This window comes from Anabrus simplex, chromosome 3 (assembly GCF_040414725.1).
Source record: "Anabrus simplex isolate iqAnaSimp1 chromosome 3, ASM4041472v1, whole genome shotgun sequence".
Lineage (NCBI taxonomy): Eukaryota > Metazoa > Arthropoda > Insecta > Orthoptera > Tettigoniidae > Anabrus > Anabrus simplex.
Genome location: NC_090267.1, coordinates 239,031,678 through 239,038,444, shown reverse-complemented (window position 1 = coordinate 239,038,444; position 6,767 = coordinate 239,031,678). Strand labels below are relative to the sequence as shown.

The 6,767-nt window shown below is 41.6% G+C and overlaps 6 non-coding genes across 6 annotated transcripts; 1 reads left to right on the top strand and 5 right to left on the bottom strand.

The window, feature by feature from the left end:
* Positions 1-473: 473 nt before the first annotated feature.
* TRNAQ-CUG (transfer RNA glutamine (anticodon CUG)) lies at positions 474-545 on the top strand. The gene has a single exon. It is a non-coding gene; the product is annotated as a tRNA-Gln (tRNA).
* Positions 546-1,340: 795 nt separating this feature from the next.
* TRNAN-GUU (transfer RNA asparagine (anticodon GUU)) lies at positions 1,341-1,414 on the bottom strand. The gene has a single exon. It is a non-coding gene; the product is annotated as a tRNA-Asn (tRNA).
* Positions 1,415-2,079: 665 nt separating this feature from the next.
* On the bottom strand, positions 2,080-2,161 carry TRNAS-GCU (transfer RNA serine (anticodon GCU)). The gene has a single exon. It is a non-coding gene; the product is annotated as a tRNA-Ser (tRNA).
* Positions 2,162-2,497: 336 nt separating this feature from the next.
* Positions 2,498-2,571, bottom strand: TRNAT-AGU (transfer RNA threonine (anticodon AGU)). Its single transcript has one exon. It is a non-coding gene; the product is annotated as a tRNA-Thr (tRNA).
* Positions 2,572-2,976: 405 nt separating this feature from the next.
* On the bottom strand, positions 2,977-3,049 carry TRNAK-CUU (transfer RNA lysine (anticodon CUU)). Its single transcript has one exon. It is a non-coding gene; the product is annotated as a tRNA-Lys (tRNA).
* Positions 3,050-3,194: 145 nt separating this feature from the next.
* Positions 3,195-3,266, bottom strand: TRNAA-UGC (transfer RNA alanine (anticodon UGC)). The gene has a single exon. It is a non-coding gene; the product is annotated as a tRNA-Ala (tRNA).
* Positions 3,267-6,767: the final 3,501 nt, after the last annotated feature.

The following is a 6,767-nucleotide window of genomic DNA, read 5'->3' as shown; positions in this document are numbered from 1 at the left end:
CCTCCAGGCAAATGCAGGGATGGTACCTAACTTAAGGCCACAGTCGCTTCCTTCCCTCTTCCTTGTCTATCCCCCTGCAAGGCCCCTGTTCAGCATACCAAATGAGGCCAACTGGGCGAAGTACTGGTCCTCCTCCCCCGTGTCTGAAGCTCCAGGACACCACCCTTGAGGCGGTAGAGGTGGGATCCCTCGCTGAGACCGAGGGAAAAACCGACCCTCGAGGGTAAACAGATAAAGAAGAAGAAGCTTATTTATTTAGAATTAAGGGAAATGCACAGAAGCTTCTGACACATCAGTCACGGGATCGGTACAAGTAGCACGGCACGGGAAATACTTTTATCTGGAGTTGAAAATGAAAGCTAACGGTACTACACAATAGTTAGTAGTTCCCAGCCCAATCTTCATAATTCGAGAGTTCTATTTATTTTATTGGTAGGCAATAAAAGTAACTAGAACCATCTTCACAGCGCAGCGGTCCCATGGTGTAATGGTTAGCACTCTGGACTCTGAATCCAGCGATCCGAGTTCAAATCTCGGTGGGACCTGGGAGTTTTTCTTCCATCAAAGTTGCATATAAACTGCAACATATATATAGTTTTCTTCACTTTTTTTTGTAGGATCTCTTCATGTAGAAGCATTAATGCCTTAATTGTTGTTCTCTACTGATTTATCGCAGTTATCTTCTTCTTCTTCTTAATATGTTTACCCTCCAGAGTTGGTTTTACCCTGGACTCAGCGTGGGATCCCACCTCTACCGCCTCAAGGGCAGTGTCCTGGAGTGTGAGACTTTGGGTCGGGGGATACACCTGCTATGCTGAACATGTGCCTTGTCGGAAAATGGGAAGATTGGAAGGGATAGACAAGGAAGAGGGAAGGCCGTGGTAAGTTACGTACCATCCCGGCATTTGCCTGGAGGAGAAGTGGGAAACCATGGAAAACCACTTCGAGGATGGCTGAGGAGGGAATCGAATCCCCCTCTACTCAGTTGACCTCCCGAGGCTGAGTGGACCCCGTTCCAGTCCTCGTACCACTTTTCAAATTTCGTGGCAGAGCCTCCCGGGGTGGCAGCTAATCACACCAACCTGCAGTTATCACCTAGAAAGAAATACATCAACGACCAGCGTTAATCACACACGAAATGGCCGTTTATAGATTAGGATACATGAAGCATAAAAATGACCATCATAATCACACTAGAATAGAAAAAAAATGATATAATACGGTACTGTTTTCCAAGTTTATGAACACTTTCGGGTATCAAACCAATGTAGTAAGGGTCGGAACAACTCCATATTTGGGGATCTGAACAGTAACTAAGTAATCGAAAGAAGAAAAAAAATCGCCCCCGGGTGGGCTCGAACCACCAACCTTTCGGTTAACAGCCGAACGCGCTAGCCGATTGCGCCACGGAGGCTCAGTTGGCAATTGACTAAGACACACCTTGAATCCTCAACGGAGCCTGCCATTTCATTACACATTTAATGTTTTTGTCATTTTTATCGATGTTAAATAACTTAAAGCCGGAATGGTACCTAACTTTAATCCACGGCCGCTCCCTTCCGTCTTCCTTGCCTGTCCCTTCAAATCTTCCCATCCCTCAACCAGGCCCCTGTTCAGCATAGCAGGTGAGGCCGCCTGGGCGAGGTACTGGTCCTCGTCACAAGTTGTATCCCCGACCTAAAGTCTCACACTTTCAGGACACTGCCCTTGAAGCGGTAGAGGTAGGATCCCTCGCTGAGTCGAGGGAAAAACCGACCCTGGAGAGTAAACAGATTAAGAAAGAAAGCACATAAGATAAATATTTCCATTCCTGTAATTCCTGTAACTAGGTCACTCGAAGGCAAACTGCAGTAATGTTAGTATAACAAACGATTTTCTTCATTCACGAACTTTTTTCTACGTAAAACCGTTATGCTAATCTTTGAGGTCCTGCCGCAAGGTAACTGCTGTGAAAAACTGACCTTCCTAACTAGTGGTGCGAACACAGTACGATAAATAGAGAAAACAATATTCATCGGTAATTATCTTCCTTAACTTAAATTCATAATTCTAACAACGAATCGTCATCAAAAATTTGCTCGACGAGGATGGGATTCGAACCCACGCGTGCAGAGCACATTGGATTAGCAGTCCAACGCCTTAACCACTCGGCCACCTCGTCGAATAACTGTGGCAGTGCATCTTTGTTATATATTATGGGTCACACTGTTTTTAATTTTAATGTATTGTTCTAGTTTTTAATATAAATGGTACTTTTTTGCTATTTGTTTTATGTCGCACAGACACAGATAGGTCTTAGGCAAGATAAATGGTAAAAAAAAAATTGATGTATTCCTTCTCGGAAGGGCAATGTTAGGTAAGATGACAATTTCATTTTTGTGCATACAATCCACGTATATATGCTATTGTTACCACTGAAACTGTGCGTGAACTTCACTCAACCTAGCATACCGAATTCCACCAAATGTAAAATATATTATCAAAAATGTATACCGCAAGGCACCGGAGGGATTCGAACCCTCGATCTCCTGTTTACTAGACAGGCGCTTTAACCAACTAAGCCACGGCGCCACATTCAGAGTCTGTTATTAACATAGCATTTCACGAAATAGCGTGTTTTTTATGTTTGTACAATAATGATATTCATGTTAACAAATGCAGTTCATGTCAATTTAAGTTTATTTGCTCATTAATGTTACCTTTTCAGAACAAGATAGCATTTCCCACACGTTAGTTAATATCGGGCAACAGGTGAGATGAACGAATTATCTTACTGTTGAAAATGATAAACCATCTTTTTTTTTTATACAACCATTCCGTGCATATAAAACATCGAAGTTTAAAATTCAATTGACGGTCATTGTTATACAACTTCTTCTACAATCTTTGTTTGCAGAGTTGATAAGAATCACAAGTACAGTACACACGAATTCTAGCAAAGATGTGCGAAAGCCGAACATAATGATTAAAATTGACCGCCCAACGTGGGGCTCGAACCCACGACCCTGAGATTAAGAGTCTCATGCTCTACCGACTGAGCTAGCCGGGCATAGTGCTCAGTTGCTTCCAGCCTAGAGATAAAGTATATTTAGCAATATTTTGAAATGTATAGAATAATAGCCGGAATGCTTTATAAATTGTTATGTGGCACGCAATTGTGTAGGAAACTTTCTCTAATTTTATTTAAAAAAAGATGGAGATGCCGGGGATCGAACCCGGGGCCTTTCACATGCAAAGCGAACGCTCTACCACTGAGCTACATCCCCTTCTGATGTAGGGCGTCAATGGAAACAATATTTAAGTTTGTTTTGCCAAAATGTAGTATGAATGTGAAATGTGTAAGAAGTGTCATTAAGGCGCAACACGAGGAAAGAATAGTCAACGATTTTACCGTGGGATATGGAAGGACTTGTCGCAAAATTGCTTCCAGATAGTTCTTTTTCGAACAAAACGACATTGTGATAACCTCTACATTCAAATCCGTGAAGAGCCTCATGAGATTGGGAAGAGCGAGTAAAGTCTACACAATAAATATTTTAGCACAGCAAGGTCCTAGACAGTCCGCCTCCGTGGTGTAGTGGTTAGCGTGATTAGCTGCCACCCCCGGAGGTCCGGGTCAGGTCAGGTCAATTCAGTAGAGGTGGGTTCGATTCCCAGGTGCCATCCTTGAAGTGGTTTCCCACTTTTCCTCCTAACTTACGGTCGCTTCCGGCTGCTTCCTTGTCTATCCCTTGCAGTCTTCCCACCAACATAGCAGGTGAGGCCTCCACAGTTGTATCCCCCCGACCCAGAGTCTGAAGCTCTGCCCTTGAGGCGGTAGAGGTGGGATCCCTCGCTGAGTCCGAGGGTAAGCAGATTAAGAAAGAAATCTTACAGGCCAAGAAGTAATAGAGGCAATACAAAATGAAACACTGATACTATTAGGGGATATGAATTGCCCTACAAATCAACTGCAGTATTCAAATTTCTTGAAGAGAAAAAGCTATCATGAATAACACAGAAGCAATACAGAAGTGACACAGAATATAATAAAGGAAGCAGTACAGGTGTTATCAATAAACTTTTGTATCATTATTCATTTCAATATGGACCAGTCATGACATGTAACATGCCACATAGTCGAGCATATCATCTCCTTACTCTCATGCTCCAGCATTTCTCTGGTGGGAAGATGGGAAACCACCTTCAGGGCTGCCGACAGTGGGATTCGAACCCACTATCTCCTGAATGCAAGCTCACACGTACACGGCTCTAACCGCACGGTTAACCCGTTCGGTAATATGTCAAGGGACTATTCCCGCATGATGAAAATGCCTTATAAAGGGAAAGGAGACACCAGCAACCCCAACTCTTACAGGGGAATTGCTCTGGAATGTACATTGTTCAAAATTCTTACCAGTCTTAAAGACTGACAAATGTAATAGAAGGGCACATTCCAGAAGAACAGTTTGGGTTCAGAAGAGGCAGATCCACAACACAAGCCATCCAATGCCTACAGTCAGACATAGAAGATGTCCTGTCATTTCCAGGTGGGAAATTACAAGCAGTCTTCCTAGACTCCTAGACTATAGTACCAACAGAGAAATTCTAGTTGGTGAGCTGGAAAGAACTGCGTAGCCAGGCTAATAAGGAACATACTAGGCAAGAACTATGTGGAAATCTGCAATAACAAGATTCACCCCAGTATAACAAATGACATGAGTCCTTCAAGGGGATCCACTGAGCAACTTTCTATTTACTGTGTCTACAGCACATGTTGTCAGAACAATATTAGAATATGTAAAGCTGTACATGTATGCAGATGAAATGGTGTTGGCCATCAGCAGCCAAGATGATTTTTCAGCAACCAAGCTCGATAGCTGCAGATTCACAACTAAGTATTTATTTATTTTCCACCTAGTCGATACAATGATTGCTTAAGGCAACTTAATGGTTAAAAGTGGTACATGTTTCGTATATTATCAACATCTTCAGCCACATAACATGGTTTAAATGAAAAATACATAAATTGACAAAGTAATGCTTTAGAGGAAGTGTCTGTCAATTTATGTATTTTTCATCTAAACAGTGTTATGTGGCTGAAGATGTTGATGATATACAAAACATGTACCACTTTTAACCATTAAGTTGCCTTAAGCAATATCATTGTATCGACTAGGTGGAAAATAAATAAATACTTAGTTGTGAATCTATTGAAGTGCGATACGGACCATGAAGCTGATTTTATGTACTCGATAGCTGCAGTTGCTTAAGTGTGGCCAGTATCCGGTATTCGGGAAATAGTGGGTTCGAACCCCACTGTCAGCAGCCCTGGGGCTGTACCTTAATTAAGACCACGGCCGCTTCCTTCCCACACCTAGCCCTCTCCTATCCCATTGTTGCCATAAGACCTATCTGTGTCGGTGCAACGTAAAACAACTTGTAAAAAAAAAAAAAAAACTTCAGCAAGCCTTTAACAGAGTGACTGAATGGGCAGAAGGAAACAAATTGAAAGAGAATGAGTCTATGACTGTCAAGTACTGGTTTGAGAAACTTGGTTAAAATAATACCAGTGAGTGGCTCCTGATTAAACTCCTCAGATATAAATGTTTATATGAATTTGCTTAGACCCTATAATGTGATATCTGTCACACTCTTCCACACACAGGGAGCACACACAATTGTCATTCACTTTGTGAAATCTTTGCGTCGTACATAATTTGTGATGGAATCCATGGATACCATTCTTATGACTTCGTGATGAAATTTGCTTCAGTCCATTTCCGCTCTATCATAGTATCTATCGCATAGAATTCAAGCCATATATGGTCCCGTTTCATCCTCCTTTCTTGAAATAATTGAGCACTCTGTCTAGTGAATAGGAACAGTAGACAGAATCTGAACTCCTCAATAAAGAATGGTTCTTTACAGAGCTTGTACACTAATATCGACTACATGTTCAAAGGTGCGCTTTAGGTATCTTGCCTTATTTTTTCTAAAGTTCTTAGATCGGCTAAAGATAGTTTTACCCAAATATTTTTGATACCATAGGTAGCAATAGGGCTGATTGCAGTTCACATAATCACATTACAGGCACCAGCGAACATCTTCACAAACCATATCCAGGAAAGATTAAATGTTGCTATAAGACCAATGAGTGACATAAGACATATTAGAACCCTCTCACTTGAAACAATGACTATACTCTCTCACCTAAAAGTGGTCCCAGTGGTCTCATGCAATCTAGCGATCATATGGCCACATCTGAAGTGCGCACAACTTGCAGAGCTAAAGAATGTTAAGTCTACATTCTTAAAAAGAGTTCTTTGCCTGTCAAAATTCATGCCTAGCTTATGCCTTAACGAAAGAGCTCCCTTTCATCAAGGAATTGAGATTTCAAATGCTTCTCCCGTGTACATTAGGATACAAGGAAATAATGATCATTATGAGTGAAAATCAGAAGGATATATGGAGTGACAGACCATTATGAGCAAACTGCAGAAGGAAATATGGATTTACTTCTGCATGGATGCAATGATCTCATGGGACCATTTCTCAGGGCACAGTTTTCACCACAACACGTGTAGGAACAAGAATTTTCATCAACCAGACATTCAGTGCATATGCAAGTTATGTGAAAAATAATGAGATAGATGTCATGTCATGCGGTGTGAGAAGACTGAAGTCCCTTACACAATTTTGTATGGAAGACAGATCTGAAAATGGACTTTGCAAACTTGTGCACTGTCCCTATTGTTAAAGAATAGAGAACAGAGGAAATAGCAAGG